The sequence below is a fragment of the Phalacrocorax aristotelis genome, chromosome 1, assembly GCF_949628215.1.
Source record: "Phalacrocorax aristotelis chromosome 1, bGulAri2.1, whole genome shotgun sequence".
Taxonomy (NCBI): Eukaryota; Metazoa; Chordata; class Aves; order Suliformes; family Phalacrocoracidae; genus Phalacrocorax; species Phalacrocorax aristotelis.
Genome location: NC_134276.1, coordinates 18,793,596 through 18,814,084, shown reverse-complemented (window position 1 = coordinate 18,814,084; position 20,489 = coordinate 18,793,596). Strand labels below are relative to the sequence as shown.

At 37.5% G+C, this 20,489-nt stretch overlaps 2 protein-coding genes across 2 annotated transcripts in view; both read right to left on the bottom strand.

Annotated features, from left to right (window-relative positions):
- The window catches only part of ATM (ATM serine/threonine kinase), a 579,279-nt gene that overhangs the window by 254,633 nt on the left and 304,157 nt on the right, over positions 1–20,489 (bottom strand). The gene's annotated exons all lie outside the window — the stretch shown is intronic.
- DDX10 (DEAD-box helicase 10) overlaps positions 1–20,489 on the bottom strand; it is a 217,593-nt gene that overhangs the window by 78,922 nt on the left and 118,182 nt on the right. The window lies entirely within an intron of this gene.

Below are 20,489 nucleotides of genomic sequence, written 5' to 3'. Positions count from 1 at the left end.
TCACATACCACTTTCATCTCACTTGTCATCACGTTGTCCCCAGGCACCACAGCACACCAGTTTGAGTTATTTCTGTGTCAATAAGGGCACAAGTGGCCATGCAAGAACCTTTCTATTTCATAACTCTTGTCCCTTGCAGTCCCATCATGGTGCAGAACATCAGTGCTAGATGTCTACCAAACTTAGCATTAAATAACATTTAGAATCACAAAAGTTAGTAGCATCATAGGAAAAAACTTGTAGTGAAACAAGGTGGTGAAGACACCACGGAAACTAATAAATGTATTAGCAGAGATTGTGAAATCCAGACATTACTGTTTCCAACAGGTTGAGGTTTTTCCTTCCTGGCTAGCACTGAGAAAGCAACACTAACTAGAAAAAGCAAATATTATCAGCAAAACAGTATCCCTGTATAAAACACACTGATACTGAAGTTACATTTACTTTTTGTGTGTGCAACCTTCCTGTTAGAAAGTAGAGGTGAAGAGGTCACTTCTATTTTTGACAGAGACTGAGGATTTATCCAGAGTACTTTTGCATTTTGGAGGCAGTTTGCAACTCTGGGAGGACCATTTTAATTACTTCTGTAAAATGCAGTGGCAAATAAATTGTCATATCCACAGATGGCCTGCATGTTTCACAGAGCCACCCATCCAGCGGTAACATCATGGAAGCGAAGGACATGGAGATTCTCAACCTCCAGCTCTTCTTCTGAGAGCTCCCCCTTCAAGAACAAAAGCTGTATGTGTTCAGGCATCTAACAGGACACAATACACACAGATAACATCTCAAGCAGTAACTGCCATTACAGGAAGTATTTTATAGCAAAAGATATTCTGCAGGAATACATGAAGACTCCCTAGAAGATGACCTACAACTCATCATTCTGTAAAGACTGCAAAGCTCCATTACTCAGGAAAAAGTGCCGAAAAATCTGTCACTAAACTTTCTAAACTTCTGATTAGAAGTGGTCAAAGCAACTGCAGAGAAAAAGGAAAAATTGAACTTCTTTCACTTTTCTTCTTTATTTTGGTTATTTTAATCAGTTTCATGTTCTATATCAAAGCCACTATAAAAGGAAGCAAAAAAATTAACTCAGGAAGTCACTGTCATTACAGTCAGCACATTAATGCACTGAAATATGAACTATAAAGGAGAAAAATTACAGTCTTCTTAACAGGAAAAATTGTTTGTGACAGCTACTGTGCTGTGTTATCAAGTAATGACCATATCTATTATAGAAAATAGTAACTGTAGCAGCACTTATATCCTCAGTATTGTCATGCAATTTTTGTTGCACTGTGCAGCTACTACTATAACAAGTCTTACACACATCTTTAACAGCTCAGAAAGCTGTGCTATTCCCTCATTCCTGTTGCTTATCCCACAAATACAAATTGTGAGTCTGCATAGGCATAAAACCCTTACTACAAAATATGGACTACGTAGTAGAACAACAGGAATCGTCCAGAGGAAGAATTTAAAGATAGATGTACTTCAAGGTTGTAGGATGACACTTCTCACCACCACATTTTCTTTCACCAGTCCCTTTTGGTTTTGGTTTGTTTTCAAAATAATCTTTCATTTCTGCACTGCCAGTATTACTAGTACCAACATAATATGCTAATGTAAAAAAAAGGTGACAGAAAGCTTCAAATTGGTACATTAATGTTTCATAAAATTATACTTAAATGTGAATCTCAGCTGTTTACATTTCTTGGTTTTAAAAAGGTGTTCCTAGCTAAAGAGTACAAATATCCAATGGGCTGTGTTTGCATGCATACAAAGGCAATATTTCTAGTTGTACCTTGTTCCCTCTCTCCTCTATGTGATTTTAAGTAGTATTTTGATGCTGCAAAGTAGCATGGAAAAAAATGGGGTAGAATAAAATTGCCAAACAAAGAGAAGGAATAAGAGGAGGAGGAAACAAATGGGAAGCTAAATTCCCTCACTATACACCTAAAAAGCACAGTATAAGATCCCAGCATGGATTTTGTAGATTTACAATATGCAACATTAGGGAAAGCTAAGAGATCAGAATTTTTGAAAAACATACAGGAAAGAGTATTAGTATAAAACTCTACACACCCCATAGATAATTAAACTGTGGCTTTTATTAGGACATTTTCATTGCTTTATAAACTGAGCACACTTCAAAGACAATGGCTATCAAGGCTCCCTCAGCTTCAGACACCACCTCCTGACCAGCTGTCACAGTTCAAGACCAAATGGGCTCAGATACCAAAACATTTTAATCACAGATGTAGGCACGGTTTTACAAACTACATTACTTCACTCTTCAGCAGGAGGAGTGGTGCAAACCAGCAGGGAAGTTGTGTGGCTTAGTGCAGCAGTTCCTCACAAGGCCTCCCTGTCCCAAGGGGGAGGCTACATGGTCCGAAGAGTCAGGCAGGTCAGCCATAAGGTGTAGGTAGTCCTGGGGCTTCCTTGGGGTCCCATAAATGCTGCTCTGGAGTCCATATAGAGACCTGAAGTATCTCTCTTCTCCCTCTGTATGTCTCCAGTAGTGCCTTTCAGAGCACCTACTCCCTACATCTCAAGGGCCTCTCCCTTCTGCCCGTATCCCCTGCCCCAATTGCTACTGTTTTATCTTGAACATTTCTGAGCCAGGAGTTCCTCCAGCGACTGAAGTCTTGATGTAGGATGGGTCATTTACATCCATCTCGGCTCATGGCCTCCTCCCACGCATGCTACCCCTGGGACACCCTCACCCAAATACCTAATGCCCTCATCCAAATTTCTAATGCCACCACCTGTCTCTGTTTTGACCTCACATTTGAACGGCTACATTGAAACATCAATCTCCCATGAAGCAGGGATCTGATTCATCCAATGTAAGAAGGAAAACACCGATGGATAGCAGACCTCAGGCTTTCCTAATCTTCAGTGCCAACCCCCAGTTCCCTGCATTTTCAAGCCATTCTGCTTACTCAGTTCCCATTTTCATCTTTTCTACTAGAAGATACCTGACAATTTAGAAGCAGTGGGTTGGCAGCTAACCCTCATTCTCCACCGCTTCCTCTTTTTTTCTTCACAATGAGGTCACCACACCAGCAGATAACACCAGCTGCTGGAGGCTGCCAAAAGACGCCCTCCATCTGTAAGCAGCTGGTGCACGCACACTTCCCTGTCAATGAGAAAAGGCTACCACCTGCTGCTCACCAGCGTGTACATTTTGCCCTATGCACAATAAAACAGGTGCTCAAGTCTCATCTCTTCTGCTATGAAGATGTGGCAACAGTTAAACTGATCAAACAAGATCAGAATGATAATCAACCTCTTCAAAATGGTATATAACAGTTAAGCATTAGCAGTTAAGAGTCACACAAGTTTATAAAAATTTCATAAAAACATAGGCTCAGCTGCAGGGTTGGGGGATTTTCTATTGTTACTAATCAAAAGCCTAAATTTATTTTTCCTTTTGCACATGCACATGCCAGGTGGCTTGTTGGAGTATTTAAGGAGTTAGAATAAAAACTACCTCTTAGAAACACCAAAAATTCAAAATTTTTAATATATAATCAGAAAGAATACAACTAATATGCAAGTTCTTTTCCATTTTTCTCAAGAAGGAGTAGGCTTTTGTTTTCTGGCTTAAAAGATCCGATATTCTTAGCTGAATCTATAACAAAGGTTTTCTAAATGAAGATACTGACAAATTTAAGACATAAGATTTACTCTTTTTCAATCAGTTTTCTTCTGAAAAGACAGAGCCTCAGAAGCACACATCAGTAAATTTTGCTGTTCTAATGTGGAATAATTCTTCTTATTAATACAACTTTTTAAGTCAATAGTTTAGACTGAGTATGTAATCCTCAGTAACTCAGGATCAAAGCACTTAGAGTTTCTTACTGTAAACAAGACAAACATATCTGCTTTGACCTTTGGAGTGTTACAAATCATCAAATGTAAAATTTGTTTCTAACTCTAATTTCCTTTTTAATTTAATCTCCACAAGCCTGTGAAAGCAAGCACAGTATATTCACTAGAGAAGCTGTCTGAAAACAGGACTACACTGTTGTGGTGCGGTAAAATACCAGCAGAAGATAAAGTTATAATCAATTTTCCAGCTATAACAAGTATTACTGCTTTTCTAGGGGTTTTGTGGGCTTTTTTTCTTCTCCCTGCTTATACCTTACAATTCCTAGTAATTGTGCTGTACCTGGAAATATTTTTCAGTCTCTCCCAACATTCTTACATTACATTATCTAGAACTCAACAGGAACTGCATCTGAGAAACAAAAAATCAATGCGGTACTCGAATTCACACACTTGTTTTGTATTCCCTTCAAGAAACTGCCCACAATAGGAGCAAGTATTATTCACATTTGTATTATCACTAAGCACGCCAATACCCCTGTCAAGCTACCGAGTTCAGACTCGGAAGTCATTCCTCACAGAGTAAGACGCAGGCTTGCCAGATTGAAGCTACCAAACCTTAGACAAAGAGAAGGGCCACCTTCCCCTTCGTGCTGTGGAGAGCATACAGACAGGGTTTCCGTCTGGCTAGCACTATGAAACTTTCAGAAGATCGAGTGTTCTCCAACCACTAGTCTAAAGCAGCCTAACCATAAAGCATTACCTCTCACCCCATAAACTTCCTGAACTCAGACTACGAGGCTTTGATTACCTACAACGGAGATAAGGTTAGGGAAGAGAGAAATTTTCACTCCTCCTGACAAATATCTACCCATAGAAGCAACAGTGAGATAGAAACTTCACACATTACACATAATTAAAATACATAAGGAGAAGCAAAATAACCAGATTTTGAAGTCCAGTCCACATTACTTCAAGCAGCTACAAAACTCTAAACACCAAAAATCTTCCCCAGAGTAATACAATTTTACTGAACCAGCCATCTGTCTTCCCATTAAGGACCAGAGAATCAGAAATCTTAGGATGTGGCATGACCACAAGGAGATATATGGGTGCTGCTTTCCTTCATGATCTGTGGTAGCTAGGTGGTCTCTATTTTAATTTCCAGCCCACTTCTCTGCAGTGACAGCTATTTTCAGTCCTTCCTGATTTCTGCTAACTGCTCATGAGCCACAGGCTGCTTTCTGCCATCGTGAACACCAGAACAAGCCAAAGCCACAGAGAAGCAGCAAAGTTCTTCAAACCATCCCTCCACTTTCACAACACAAGTCCCGCAGCCCTTCCTAAGAAAAAGGTGGTCTTTTGTTAAGATGTGCTGGGGTTTTTTAATGTAATACAAGTGAGGCTAATTTTGCTTTGGTGAAGTATTCTAAGTATTTGTTTGGGGTGTTTGTTTGTTTTTAATTACATTTTAAAGATTAGTAACCTTAAATTCACAGAAACTATCCAACCAACTTGCATAGCGTTTATATACATCACTGAGCACAGATTTTACCATGACAGTTGTGAAGATATGGAAATAGGCAGACTGGTACTCAAAAGACAAAACCAGCATTCCTTACATTTGTTCTGTTTGCTTCTCTATTAACTTCAAGCACATCAGTCAGGTATCAAGATCAACATGACCTTGAATTTTTTTAAGTGATGGCTTAAATTAAAAGGGTGTATTGATGGCGTTCTTGTTGGTTTGGGGTGTTTTTTATTCAGGGTGTGGTTTTTTGTGTAACTTTCATTTTTTAAACTGGTATCATGCAAGATTTCAACCAAGATAGTGAAAAAGCACAACATCTAAATTATTGGTTGGTAATTCTTTATGCAATATTACCATTTAAAAAGGGAAATTCTGGACAGCTAAATTACTGGCTAGATCTGTGCATTATTTACGTATTGAAAGAATGTTGATTTTGAAAGAAACCATTTTCTAGGGTAGAACAATCTACATAAAGAACTGAATATGGCTTTTACAGTAGTAATTGTGAATATAAGGATAAATTTAGGTTGGTATTCAAAAGAAAAACAGCACTCAGCATACGTAACAGCATAGATACGAATCCTTTCAAAATGATGGCAATAGGAGAAAAATAATAGATGAAGAAAGAAAAGCTTCTAATAAGCACTGTTCAATATTGCTAACCACATTATGGACAAAGACCACAAGACCAGCAGTTTACCACACTACCATTTCCATTTAAATTGCCCTTCAGATCAAAGAAACAGCAACAGATACAAGAAACCATAGTGAAGATAGAACTGTACTATGGCAACCACACACTTAGATGATGCTTGCCTTTGTTTTTCATTACCCTTAGAACAGATTACATCTGAATCTGAATTTCGTTAGAGTTTTGTGTTTGAGTGCAAGAGTTTGGTTAGAGAGGATGTCTTAGTAAACAACACACTATTTTCTATAAAACAAATTAAGCAATGAAAGTTGAAGAGAACTAAATTTAAGATTAAAATCTCAGTATTTAACACAAAAAGCAAGAGTGAGGATTAAAAAACTTGCCAACTTACAACTTGCTAAAACAAGTGGAATTTTTCTGCAATATATTTACATGGGGAACTTGGTTCTATGTTTAGACAGGTATTTGCTACAATTCCTTGTATTTTAAAAAGGCATTTATTTAGGAGATTATTTTTACTTTTATATAGACTATGATAGCAGAAAAAAGGAGAAAAAGGCACCAGTAAATGGCTCCATCCCAGTATTCCTCTCCCATCATAAACAAGAACCAAGCTTAAGAACAGAAATCTTTATTAAATGGTTATTCAGTGATAAATCTTAAATCTTACTCCCATTGCTAACTGACCCCACATAGCAGTGTTTCTCTAGAGTACTTCTAAAACACTGAAACCAACTAAAATAATTCTGTACTGAATTATTAAGCTTTTTCTTTTCCTAGCAAGTCAGTAAAAAAAAGCAACGATTAAAAAAAATATGTATGTTGATATAGCAAAATTTCTATTAAATTACTGAACTTATTCTTTGGATTACAACTTAAAAATCATAACCATCTAAACAATGGCACGGACACCAGCATTTTCAACACAAACTATCTCTGCAGGACATTGGGTGTTCCATCAGTAGCTCTGCACTTCCAACTATGAATGCAGATGAGAGAAAGGATTTCTTTATTGCACACACCCTCCTACCCACCATTCATGTTAAGAGGTTCACTTCTGCTTTAACTGTTTCCTCTTGTTTCTTTACAGGTAATTTAGAAATGACTGGGTACCATTCCTACTCCTGAAATATCTTCTAAAATACAATTCCTATTATCCTCACTGCAGCATTTATCATCTACAAGTTTAAAAGAAATCCTGGAAAAAAAAGTGCAACTGCATCCTTCCATACCTTAAAAAAATTTCATTGCTTTAATTTTCTATCCGGGGGGGGTGGGGGGGAAGTTAATGTTTTACCCTGGTATAAAATCCCATGATACCAGAAAGAAACATGAATGGGCAGCATTGCACAATCAAATTTTCATGCTTTTTTCCCTCCCTATCTTTCCCTCTCCCTCTGCTTTCTTTCTCTCCCACACCCCTTTCTCTCCCTCTCCCCCTCCCTCCCTCTCCAACTCCTCCACAGAACAGGAAGACTTCAAAGAATGCTTTAGTGAAGAGCCAAGCTCCCCCAGCCCATAAAACAAACATTTGAGTACTATAAATTATGTAATTGTACACACAACTCTAGTGTCTCCATATGCCAAAGAGTTTTTGTCATTGATCTGCAAAATAACTGCCCCTCATTTTCCAAATCTTTACATATCTGAATATTCCATAAGAAATACGGCCAAAAAGAAACCCCTAGGGTTACCATTTTAAGTTCTAATACAGACAAAACCACTACTTAAGAAGTTTGTGAGTTATAGTAATTAGATAATACCTCACTCCGGAAGATGTCTCTATTTAACGCACTGGACCACAGAACTTTTCAGTACAGCTATTGCATTAGCCTGAAAATCTCCATTACCCATGAGCACAAGCAGCAATGACAGCCCTTTCTAAAGCATTAGGCCTTTAGCAACACAAGACCATGACTTCTCATGCAGTTTATTTAAAAGAAAGGTGTAACAGAGAATAGTGAACTAATTTACATATTTCTAGGCAAAACGTAAATTAAGTTATAATTAGGTATGTCTGACTAAATGAAGGTAAAGACATTCCAGAAGACTAATTCAAACTGAAATATATTAACATAGCTTTCGTTTTTTCTTGGGGGTAAGGCTGGTAGAAAAATATATTTCAAAGAAACACATACAAGCTAAGATATCCTAATAACTCAAAGACTGTGTCACACTGAAAATATACAAGTAGAATACAATAATTATTAATACCACTGGTAACTGCAGTTACCATAAAATGTTTACCATAAAATGTTTTCATTCCACCTGTCCCTGTCATTACAAGGTAATGCATAATTACAACACAATCTCACTCTGCTAAAATCCAACAGAAATGCACAGTAACCATCAAATTCTCCGGCACTTCTACAGCCAAGAGATGTAGATAAACTGCTTGCAGTAATCCTAAACTAAGGATTACATCTTAGTAAATGAACAAGTGTTCCTCATACAACATCAATTAACAAGCAAAAAACACTATTTTGTTGACTGCTATTCATCCTCCCTATTCCAGAGCTTCCATTCTTGTGAGCAGAAAAAGGCCATCATGAAGATGCTATTTCCAGCAAAACACAGGAAATTAGAACTAAGAGCATGAACATGTCTGATATTGAATCAAATTACAAATTACTTCAAATGTAGCCATCTTTTGTCTGTCACTTCCAAGAAAAAAACCCAAACCAAATAAAAACCAACAAAATAAAACAAAACAAATATCAACCAACCAAACCAACCGCAAGCCAAATCCTGTAACGCATTAATGTGGAGTTCAGGAGCTAGGAAAACCTGCATTTGTTTTTGCACCTTTTGTTCTATTACAGATCTCCAACAATGACAATGCTGAGATCTTTTCTCACTTTCCAGCAGGTAGAAGATCCTGACTATTCATTCCCCACCAATATTCAACATGAAACAAGGCCCACACTCAAAACGGGGGTGAGGGGAGGGCTGCCTTGTTTTGGATGAAAAGAACCCTTAAAGCCCTTCAGCTGTGTTGAGAATGTGCTACAGTCTGGAACTTGTAATTTTTCAGTCTCCAGAAGAACCAGAATTGCTCCTTCTCTCCCAGGCTGCACATAATATCTTAGTGCAAGGCGGTTAAATTGAAACATTCAGGGAATCATAATCACTGAATGATGCAGCAAGAAGGCAATGCTGAGCTAACATTCAATGACCTGAAAAATTGGGGCTTTTTTTGTTAAAGAATAAAGATCCTTTTTTAAAATGTGACAGTATTTTCCAGTAGTTAAGACACAGTTATTCTAATTAAAAAAAAAAAAAAACAACCAAAACTTTTCTGCATAATCATTAAGGCAGCCAAGGCTTAAATAAATGCCATAACACATAACATCATTAAAATTATGGCTCTGCAGTGGAATCTTAGGTCAAAAGGTGAGATGAGAATACCACACTTCCATGCTGTTTTTCTTTAAGGTTGAATATATTTTACCATCTGTAAGCAGTGTGACATTCCCTTTGTCCCTCAAAAGCAACCACACATGGCCCCAGGAACACAGCAGCAGCCAAGGCTGAAGCTTCTTAAAACATTTTGTTCACTACAATCTCCCGATCTGCCATCAGAAAGCAACAAAAAAAAAAAGCTATTTGCAAAGATAAATATATTTATCTCAGCTCTCTCTCCTCCTCCTTTTGCACATGCTAAAACCAAAAACTATGCCCATTTAATTACCACACCACAATAATATCCTTCACAGATTATGACCGCAAATAGCAGACACTGTGTATTTTTTGAAAAAATACCCAAACTGATTTTTGTTCATTTGAGCATTTTAAGTTTTTCAGCTGTATATTAGTGTGATAACCATCATTATTTTTTTAGAGAGCTTTATTTCATCTTTAGATTGACACAGATGGCGCGCACACCTTCCCCTTTAGAGGTCTCCTCACACATTTCCCTCAGTGCACAAGAGCCATCAAAAGTAAGAACTTTCATCTGGCTTCCACCTGAGCATGGCACTACCGAGGCCACTTAAAAGAGAAAGAAGAGGTAACACTAGCTGGCAATCTGTGAGACAAGGCTCATTTGAATTTAGCTCCCAAACAGGGAGTGCACAACCTATCTCAGAACCACATCAGGGCCTCTGTCACAATCCCATGCACCAAACAATCCCAACAACCCAGCATAGGAGACCCAGCTGGAGTAAAGCTGCAGCACAGCAAACATGAGGAGAACACACCACAGAAGAAGGCAAAAAAAGAGGGTCCAACTGAGGGAGTTGCTCATTGCTGGCAAGAGACCCAAAAAGAATGTAGCCAGTTTCTTCCAACCAAATGTCAATCAAGGATAACGTGGAGAGACATAATTTCCTCACAACTAAAGGTTGACAGAGAAGCCGCAATAATAACAACCATAAAACAATATTTCATGTCATATTATTTTCCTTCTTTAAAAAAAGGTTATTTTGACTCCTTTCTCCATGTATTCAATACAGACTAAAGATGCTGCCAGAAGCAGTCTTGTAGTTCCTGTGCACCGCTCCTCCAAACACTCACCGCTGCCCTTCGCTAGCACAGGTCCTTTCCCAACCCTGAGAAAAGCTGGTTCGCAAATTTAAAATTGGCAGAAAGCTAACACTAAGAAGAGTGCAAATGTATTCTGCTGTTTTTGCTCTCAGGGTCAGACAAGCACTCCTGCAGGCTCGTGGAAGGGAGAAAGAGCCAGGAAAGCAGGGACATGCAGCCCTTTCGGTAACGGTCAGCCAGCACCATAGCCGTGCTGTAAGATGGAAATGCACCTTAACTAACTTTGAGAATCCAGGTAAGAAAAGTATCAAAACTTACTCTGAGATCTTAAAGTACACAATGAGAACCTCAAGCATTGACAAACATGAGAAAAAGTGCATGTCTGCCTGGTGCCACTGCCATGGCAAGTAAACGAAGCACACAGAGCAATGCTGCTCTCCAAACCCCCTAAACTGTGGTGAGAAAAAAATACTAGAGGGTCCAACATCCATTTGAACCTGCACAGCCAACGTGACTGAATCAGTCTGCTATGGCTTTGCTTTTGTTCCACTACAGAAATGCCCTGGGAGAAATCCCTGCCGAGAAGGATGCCCACTCAAAGTTGTATGGAAGAGTTTGATAACTGTAAGCATAGTCATCTCCTTAAACAGGTACTAAATCCGAGAGCACTAACAACTACTTGTTTTAGGGCTCCAAAATTGTCTACAATTTAAATCTGCCTTCCAGTATCTTTTGAAACATTTTGCCTTTCATCTGAAAGCTTCCACACCTCATTCCTTTGCACAAGCCAACTTTTAACAAGAGGTCAAATTTATATAGAAGTTTACATAATTAATATTTTCAACTTGTTTTTAAAGTTTAAAAATCATACACATCCCTGTCGCCAGCAGAAGCAATTAAAAGTTTTCAATTGTTTCAGCAATATATATTCAGCTACTTGAAACTCTGCCTAACCTCCAGTGCTTAGTTATGAGAGAGTTAAGGATCTGTTAAGAACAAACAGGAGGGCTCAGAGCAAACTTACAAGTGAAGGACACTCCCAAACACCTCTCCTCTGAGCTTGCGCCTTCAACAGTTTCCATACAACTCAGTCTTGAATGCCTCACACACAAACAGAAGTCGCTAGAAGACAGCACTCATGAAAATGACGTTGTTTAACTTAAAATAAATATTAGTATTTTCTCAGTCCTTCTCACTCCTCTAGAATTCCATGGTGGTTAGTCAGAAGTTTTCAGTTTTACAATTTTTAGACTGATGAAAACGATAGACTGATGACAAAACCCAAAACTCTCATTATAAAATACTTTCAGTTGCCAGGATACAGTAACCAAAGTGTAGTAGGCTGATATGCTGAAGTACACTAAGATTTTTCCTGTTGCTTCTGAAGCAGCAGCAAAGGTGGAAATGTCTTTATCACTTCACACAATTGGAAGAATGTGGAGACTTCAAGAAGCCTACTCAGTTTGTTGTTATTTTCTTTCTTTCCCTTTAAAAGCAAGGCAATTAGGTGCAAAGATGGCATTAATTCAGCACAGAGGTCCTTATGGTAAAACATTCAGACAGGATTTAGACCTTTAACTATAGAGAAGAGGACCAGAAATTCTAGTCCAGATCAAAATGGGATAATCACCTCAAAATGGAGAACAGGAGTAGACAGAAGGAACGGGGGAACTCCTACCACCATCCAAGAACACATACAGACTGTGAAAAGATGAAGGTAAAAAGAGAGGGTCACAAGCCAAGACTCTGTAAGGAAGCAATAAAGAATTCCTCAGCAACATAACTAAAACGAAAACAAAGAAGTGAGACTGCTAAGCTGTATGAGTGAGGCAGATAACGAACATAAACTTGCCATGACCTCCATGTTAACTCAGCTCTCAGCGGGACTACTAAGGTACTAGATGGGCAAAGGTAACTTAGCTTCCAGGAACTGGGACATGAAAACTGTCTACTCATTTTGAAGCAAAAAAAAAAAATTAAAAAATAAATTTTTAAATTATTATTTTTTCCCAATTCAGGCATTAAATTATCAGGTAATCCCCATCATGGAATTCTGAAAATATGAGCACATGAAAACATGAAACTAGTAGAATAATTTTTAATTTTTTTAATAACTCTTTCTCACTGGAAGTGACAGGTGATGTAGAATTGGAAATACCAATACTTACAAAAAATAGTGAAGGGCAAGGAAACATGACCCAGGCCACTCCAGACTGTTACAGGCCCTCAGTCTAACCTTAACAGCACACAAAGGAGAAAGCGAGTTTTGGAGGAATGATGGATTACAAAAATGGAATGAAAATATGAATAAGGAATATATTACAGCAGAGGAGTGCCAAAGGCACATTTTTAATAAAAATTTCGACTCTTCAGACAAAGTCAATATAACAGGACTAATTCATTTAAATTTCAGCAGAACACTTACCATAGCACCACATTAAAAAGTATTTGCTAAAGTGAAACAAACAAACAAAAAAAAGTCAAGGATTAGAATAGTTACAAATGGTGACTACAATGATCTGTGCCGAAAGACAAATTACCAAGGCACTAGTGATTCTCCCGGGCCAGTCCCATGGTTCCCACTCTGCCCAGGAGAGTTAGTGACAAAATGTCCTGATGGCACAAAGCTGGGAGTTGTTGCCAGCTCAAGAGAATGAGCAACAAGTTACTCAAAACAACCAGATAGCCTTGAAAATGAGGCACATGAAAATGAGATGAAATTCAATAGCACAAAGTGCAAGGGCTATTTAGAATTTAAAATTTAAAGTGAGAGCTCAAACTGAGGAAAGAACAGGAAAAGGAATCGGGCACTTTCCATCACAGGATGACAGTGAGCTCCGCTATTCATGCAGCCACGGAAGAGACAAACACAAACCCTAAGACCTGTTGGCTAGGCCACTGCCAGTAAAAGCCAATGACGATTAACTAAACTACAGAAGGCAAGTGGTGTGAACTCGCATGGTACATTGTGCACGCCCCTACTTTCTAGACCGAGTCAAGATAAATTCAGATAGAGCATGTGCAGAGAAGAGTTACTAGGATGAAGAGACTGTCTTTTGAGAGAAAATGAAGCATCAGAGGGAATACAACAGCTTTCTTGTGAACATATGCAGGATAAACACAGGACAGGGAGAAAAAACAACATTTAGGCTTAAGAACAATCTTTGAATAGGAATAAATTAGTATAAGCTCACCAAGAAAATATATATTAGAAAATAAACCAGGATAGAGGATAACCTCAAACTTTCAAATAAGAATAATAAAAGGCAAGTCATCCTACTACTCTTCTGAAAATTAGCTGAAATAATTTTATAAAAAGAACCAGATATGTTTGATAAATCTCTTTGTCATACTCCAGGGACTGGGCTCAACCTAATCAGAGCATTAGACACTGAAAGGATCAGAGCTCAATTTGTAGTTAAGAACAACAACAAATGCTGCAACAGGATAGTAAGAAATTAAAACAAAAAAATGTTTAATCCACATTTGAACCTATTTCAAACCTTCAGTCATTTCAGTAAATGCAAGTATGCTAAAAATCAGTTTAAAATGTTTGAATATCATGTCTTTTCAGCTGTCTTCAAATTCAAATTGAACAAAAGAATGTTCCACAATGTTTTAACTGTAATATTTCTACTTCACACAGTAGCTCTATCATCATCACCTTTTAAAAATGGCTTCACAATCAAATCCTATCTTTAGCATTCCAAAAGGCGTATACAACACTCCATAGTTCCCAAACAATTTTTAAAAGACAGTGTACTAGTGATAAATAGACAACCAAGAAATACCAAAAAGCACATTAGAGAACAAAGTTTAATCTACAAGGATAAGAAACTATCCTTTTGTTTTCCACAAGAGTGTGTTTATTTCCTTATGTTATAACAAACTCCTATATTTCAGGCTTTTAGGAAATAGTTCTACGAATTATTGAAAGAAATAATTGATTTTACAGCAAGATACTAATTAATTTTTTGCTTTTAGAATTCAGTATGGCTATTATTTCATGCAGTAACTCATATTCCTCACATAACACTGCTGCACAAAATGACAGGTTGATATTGGCAGCATTAAGAAACGTAGTGGAGAAACCATTACAAATATCTGAGCTTTCACTTTGAACACAATAAAACTGAATAAAATATAGAAATGAAAAACTGGTAAAGCATGTTCCACAAATTTTAACCCTGATGTACCCCACTTTGAAGTCTGAATTCTCAGCATTCCTTGAAAGTTGTCTTCTTAAAAGACATCTGCTATCACAAACATGTTCTATATCTGGCCAAACTACTCAGAAAGAGGGTCAAAAGCAAACTTTGATGGATACTAAAATTAAAAAGACAGAAATCAGGAAAAGGACATTTCAGGTCTGCACTATCAGGTGTCAGGCATGGATCTAATGTGTCTACAGGATTTATTTATAAACCTTAGGACCAAACACAACTGATTTAACGATCAAGTTACTTCAGGAGTTCATTACCTAACCAAGCTTCTGCTTCCAGAAACATGAGGGCTTAAGAGTTACAAAAAGCAATGAACTTTTAAAGCATTGAATAGAACAGAGCAAGCCAAATTAGATGCAACACTGGGTTTCAGTACCAAACCAAAAAGGACCACCTCCCACCCCCCCCTTTTCAAATCAGTTCCACTTTCATACCAAGAAGGACTCTATCTTTCATGTCACAGTGATGTCACATGGGCAAGATGATGACTTCCACAAACCTTTAAAAAAAACAGACCTTTTTTTTCTTAAGTCTGCGTTAAGGTTTGTTTCACATATTTTTACAGAATTGTTCCATTGGCTATGCCACGAAATTATGCACATACATGAGCTTCTACATCAAGGTAGTTCTGAATCACCTATATTTTGATTCTGCTATAAACTTCTTATACCTTAATAAGCCACAAAATAGGGGTAATGCTTTCCCACCTTATCTCTAAACAATTTGAGATGGGAAACAAATCCTTAAACTGTAATCTGGCTCCATGTCTTCAAGCACTATAGTTTTCAAAAGTGTACAAAACCCCATCAAAATGTAAAAAAAGTCTAGTATAAATTCTACCTATTACAATGACTTTCTATACAAAAAGGGAGTTTAAGTCTTCAGTAAGTACAGCATGCAAAACACCTTTCATACTACTGAACTCACACTATTTTTACATATTAATTTAAAATATCAGCCACTACAAACAGCAAAACCTGTGAGCAAAGCAGATTTATTTTTCAAACCCATGCCTTACTATATTTAATACTAAGAGTACATCTTGCTGTTAGACAATAGCATTCTTCCAAGCTTATAAGAAGTCCTCTGTTCATTTATGACAGTTGTTTTGAAAGTGGAACAAACATGTCATTCACAATCATAACTGTCCTAAAATTTACAGCAGGCAATTAATTACATTCTAACACTCAAACGAATCTCTCCTCCTGAGCTACATTTACAACTCTGCTACTATCTCTGGGTTCTAGTTATCCTATCTGAGCCATAACACTCATATCTTAAAGATCCTTTGAAGAGAGTCAAGCTGAAATCAAACTAGTAATTATTTATGCAGAAATGCACTGGACTTTACAGACATCAAGGAATGAACATAACCCACTTGTTATAGTTATTTCATCATCATAAATTAACTGTTTTTATATAACATTACACACTTTTCTCATCCCTTTAAATTCAATTGTACTACTTTTGAATAAATATAGCTTTTGCATTCTGTGTAGACAGAAAAATAAGACTACAGGGATAACACATGAAACACAAACATATTTCTTGTTAGCTATTTATCAAAATACACAGCTCAGACCTGGAAGTCTCTTCTGCTTACTGAAAATCCTTAAAATTTAACAAGAAAGTTTCACAAACTGGAGTTGATGGAAATGCATCACTGATTTAGCAAAGAATGCTCTGAATCCAGGAAAGGAAAGACATACGGCACTGATCTCCACCTCTCCCCCATCCCCCTTGGCATAAGCCAAGGCCAACACTGCAGACAGGTCGCATGGAAGGCACAAGCAAGGAGTTGAGAGTGGCATTACCATTTGAGCTCCAAGTGCCAAACCATTTGCAAGAAAAAGGTTCAATATTTGGTGACAGAAGACACTTCTGCCATCTAAAGAGATGTCTCCAGTCTTCCCACGGGAGGTGCAGTGAGTTGTTGGGAATTCTGTTGCAGGACACATCGGATACAGAGGTCAATAACTGGACCATAGTAATTTAAGCAGTACAAACTAATCACATTCCTACTCCTGAAGGATTTTTATGAGTACTGACAAAAAGGCTACAAGTTGTCCATTTTCAGTCTTAATTCTCATCCTTGTAATTCAAAGAATGCGGTTTCCTGAGAAATTTCCCTAAATTAAGAAATACTCTCGACAGACATCTCTTAGCTGGACTTTACTGCACTTCTCTACCACCAAGAATTATCCCATTTGAGCCTTAGCTAAGCTCCTGGGCACACACGCAAAGTGCTACACTGCTTTAAGTGAAGAAGGAAACTGGAGCCATCAGGCACACCAAAGAAAGCATCCTGGCGCTGGTAACACAGGAGACGCAGCAGCTTGTGTTAGCACAACTGGGACACTACAATCCAGTCATGGCCACCCCCCCAGGGCCTGCCCCATGTTCATTCTCAACCCAGTGATATGGGAAAGGTCACCTAGCAGAATGTAGTGAAAAATCAGGAGTTTGAAAAAGTAATTCGAAACAAATGAGAGAAAAGGGAAAAAAAAAAAAAAAGAGGTTTATGCCTAGGAATCTCTTATCACTACTTTAAAAAAACAGATGTTTTGGTGACCGATCTATTCCTTACAGGTAGTCTCTATGGGCTGACACTGACACGTTGGTCCTATTGCCATCTCACTAGAGGTCTCTATTTTTTTAAAATAATCTCAATAGATAGCATATGAGGTAAGGGAAATACTCATCTCTCACAAAACCCAATAGTTTCTGAGGCAGTTTCAGAGAATGCATGGGTCATGTATGACAGGTGACATTTGTTCAGTTAAGAATAATCCATCTGAGAGTCAAGATCTCTAGGATGGCAAGAGATGTCTCCCATTTTGATTGCAAGTGTTGTGCCAGGAGCCACTCACTGATCACAGCTGGAAGAACCCCAAACACCTCTTACCTGGGACGTGCACGACTCCAGAATGTAAATAAAGGCAGCTGGAGAGAGTCTTAACAGCAGAGAAGTTAGGAAAAAACAAGAAAATCAGGAACAATGGCAGATCAACTGCCAATGTGGAAAATGGATTTTAAACGTGCGTTCACATCGACACATCTTATTCTAGATTAAACAAAAACATCCTCTTATTACTTTTTTAGCAGAGAAATTCCTTCCTAGAAGGATCCTAAACATGAAACACTGCTGAGTGGGAAGACGTGTTCTCCGCATTGCTAGTGATCTTTTTCTATTCAAAACAGTAATCCAAGATGGAAGCACTTCAGATAAAGAGTAATTTAAATCCCTGTTCTCCACAGTAAGTATTTTCTCAAGTTCTGTAACTGCGATAATGCAGTCAGATATGGCTGCTGCAAACAGACCAGTCTGACCTTCTGCACAAGCTGCTGAATTTAAAACCACAAAGTATATTACTTCAAGATAACGCTTACAGCATCTCATACATATATTTTTTTTCCAAGATCATGAAAGATCATATATAACAGGAAGAAAACTCAAGTAATTTTTCCTACTGCATCTGCAGAAACTGAGCGTTACGCCACTGTATTGCTGCATATTGTTTTGATTTGTCTCAAAAGAGAGAAGGTCCTGTAACTGACTCCTACTCTGGTACAGAAAACAATTCTGAAATGCTTTTACAAGCACTTTTTACAGTATTTCAATGCTTGAACAGCACAGCTTTTTACAGTGCAGTAACTTTTTATCATGCATTCGATAGATTTTATTCCTGTAGCCATTTACAGAAACGTGGGTAAGATTCTTTTTATCTATCATTTTCAGCTGCTCTGAGGAAAAACATTTTAAAAAGCATATCCAAGTTTAGGCTAACGTAGACAAGCAGAGTTTGAGAGATCATTATGGATAAAAGGTAATCTTTCATTTCAGCCTAGTGTGCAACTATTTCTTGTGCCTTGTCTAACATGAAACTTTCCTTATGAAGTAAGAAAATTTGACTGATTTGTTTTTAAATGGAAAAAGCAGCTCAGCGTATTCAGTGGTCAATAATCAGGACATGACAAGAAGCATGATATAAAGTTCACACTACACTGCACAAGCAAGCTTCTTTCAAGGACATAACCATAATACATTTTCCATCCATTTAGCAGTTCCCAGAACATAACTGCCATAATTTATTATCTTATTTATCTACTTCGCTGTTTAGAACATCAGTAGGTTTCAGTATTTAGTACAGCTACAGGAAAAATAATGAGGCAGCTACAGGCCATCAGTGCAAAAAGATCAATACTTTCGCTCCGATAAAACTGGAACGATCAGTAATCAAAACTACATATTACGCAGAGCCAGCCCACCAGTAAACATTTCCTGTTAATATATTTTATACCTACCTTTAATACAAGCTTATGCCAAACAGATTAACTTTGGAATCCATCTGCTCACTTATACTGCTTTAATAAAATTTGTCTTTTGATAAGTCCCACTCTCGCTGCTTAAAATAAAACTTATGTGAAGAAAAAGCCATACTTTTATGTAAAAAAAAAATTCCCCAGTAAAATGATTTTTTAATTTAATTATTTCAAAATGGGAGGGAAATATTTCTCTTCCTGTGGGGAAAAAAAACTGCTGAAAGTGGCAGCAGGTATTTGTAATTTAAAAAAAAAACAACACTGTTGACTTTGAATATTCAAACTGAAAATGCGAGCATACTTCCCACAGCAGACATAAATTCCTCTTCCATGAACATTTGCTCAATCAAGTTTTACTTGTTCGTAGTTTCATGGATTGCTTGTTTGCAAGGGCTGTGGTTCTGACAGACTCCATTTCTTTCTTTTTTGAGATTTGGGGCTATGAAGTCTTTCACTTGCAAAATTATAACACTTGGATTTTCAAATGAGCCACCATTAGTTTGTTTTCTGGTATGGGATTTTCAAAATCATCATAAGGACATCAAAACTGGACAGTTCACATGATTCTCAATTGCTTGGGTGGTTTGAGAAATTAATTTTAAAGGGAATTGGACACAGGACTCCTTTTGAACCTTCTGAAAATCTTATCTGGAAAATTACTACATTTCTAGAAAGATAAGAAATAGAGGGAAATAAAATGAATCTAAGAATGATATTTTTCTTTCAAAGTTCAACTGGAAAAAGAAAAACCTACTTAAAATTTTAAAATACCAAACACAAACAATTTTCATCATTCCTACGTTTTATCTTCAGGGTACTCTGCACCTCCAGCCATTAGTGATTCTCACTTATAAAACCCAAGACAAAACCATAGTGGTGAGCAGTTAACTGACCAGCAGGTACCTACACAATAATTACGGGTTGTGCCATCTAGATTATTATAAAGTCATTTTAGTCCAAAGCATTAACATGAGATTTCAGATCAGATCCCGTAAAAAACTGCAATTATGTCACTTCCACATCTAAAGGGACAATGATTAACTAACCATTTTAGCTAAATATTTTCTGTAGCAGTGTTTTAACAACTGTGCAGCAAACTGCTTCATCAGTGCGTTAGCCCATTCACTCTAAATAAGCCAGCAGCCACTGTTTGCTGTGTTATTTTTCAGATGTAGAGGAGCCATTTTTACTTAGAAGATATAAGCACAATTTGTAATGCAGTACAAAAATCAACTGTATACATGGTAAATATATTATATAGACTTTTTTTCCTTCCAAATATTCTGCAGAGCAAGGAGCAGGTATTCTGCAGAGAGCAGGACTGTATTTTACAGATTTAGTGCTTTTCTCACAGAAGCGCAGAATATGAGACACTCTCAAACAAAGCGGGGACAAAGCCAGTGGGAAGAGCAGAGAAGCACACATGGAAGCAAAG